We start from the raw sequence: 1,381 nt of genomic DNA, 5'->3' as shown, positions 1-1,381 counted from the left end.
ATAAATATATATATGGTTTTCGCCATCTTTCTCACTCAACATCAAGACCTATGTGAAAAGGATCTTACTTAGTTTAGTGGACAAGCATTTCAAGCAATGCCATAGGTAGGGATGCTTGTATAATAAGGATCTCATTCTTAAAGATCTCATTCAGCTGTGTGCCAAGTGTTAAAAGGATTTTAGGGAATGCACCCTAAACCCCGCACCGAGGCAGGATGCCCATGTAGGGTTACATATGAATTAAGAACATGAATGGGTCAAATGCAGACACAGTACCTAGAACCTTCCCTATATTGGATCTGGATCTTACATTGGATTGTGAAACTACATCCCAGTGTGCATGGGTATATAATTTCATGTACATGAATACCTATACATATATGTATATTTGTGTGTGCATTTACATGTATGTGTAAGGGGAAGAATATGCTTGTATATGCATGGGTATATACTGATGGGTTTGCATGTGGCGTATATAGGAATGTGCAAATCTCAACCCTCACCTCCTCAGCATGGCCACAGCCTTTGAACTGAAATTCACAGAAGTAAATATGTGTGTGTGTGTGTGTGTGTGCATGTGTGTGTTCAGGTGTGCACCCGTGCATATATGCACAATGGATTTTTGCAACAATTTCCATTTATCAAATTTCACTCCTGAGGTGATATCTCTCTCTCTCTCTCTCTCTCTCTCTCTCTCTCTCTCTCTCTCTCTCTGTGTGTGTGTCTGCTTTTGTGTGTAAGTGTATGTGTACATATGTACTTGTGAAAACATGTTTACAATACAAAGATCTTGTTCTCTCATATGAGTTTCTTCTCTACTCTCTTGGAATGTTTGATTTTCTGTAAACCTTGTGGCATATCAAATACTTGAACAATTATTATATTTACCTATTCATGCATTTTTCTAAAATAACCAAAACATTTACCATATTTAAAAATACAAAATTAGATCTGGCAGTATGGGAAAGCTGTCACAGTTTGAAACATCCAAATTGCTTCCAAAAACAATTGAGATGATGATGGTAAAATTGAGGCCAGGTTTTGTTTATTTCTCACAAATTTGTGGACACACACACAAACACTAAAAACGTGTGTGTGTGTATATATGCACGTATGTATATATGTATGTTTATTGGCATATATCCATGTTGGTATGTTGCCTCTCTGAACACAGAGTACACACACACATACATATTTTCTTTCGGGTATCTTATTAATATAATTGGAAGATACACATTATCTTGTTATTCTTTCTTAATATATATGTATATGCTGTCTTTTTTTTAAATACATACATACATGCATACATATACAAACATATATATATGGCGTATATATATATATAGATATATATATATATATCTATATGTGTGTGTATGTA

Source organism: Octopus bimaculoides, chromosome 12 (assembly GCF_001194135.2).
Source record: "Octopus bimaculoides isolate UCB-OBI-ISO-001 chromosome 12, ASM119413v2, whole genome shotgun sequence".
Taxonomy (NCBI): domain Eukaryota; kingdom Metazoa; phylum Mollusca; class Cephalopoda; order Octopoda; family Octopodidae; genus Octopus; species Octopus bimaculoides.
The sequence above is the reverse complement of the archived record's forward strand: the minus strand, read 5'-3'. Positions refer to the sequence as shown.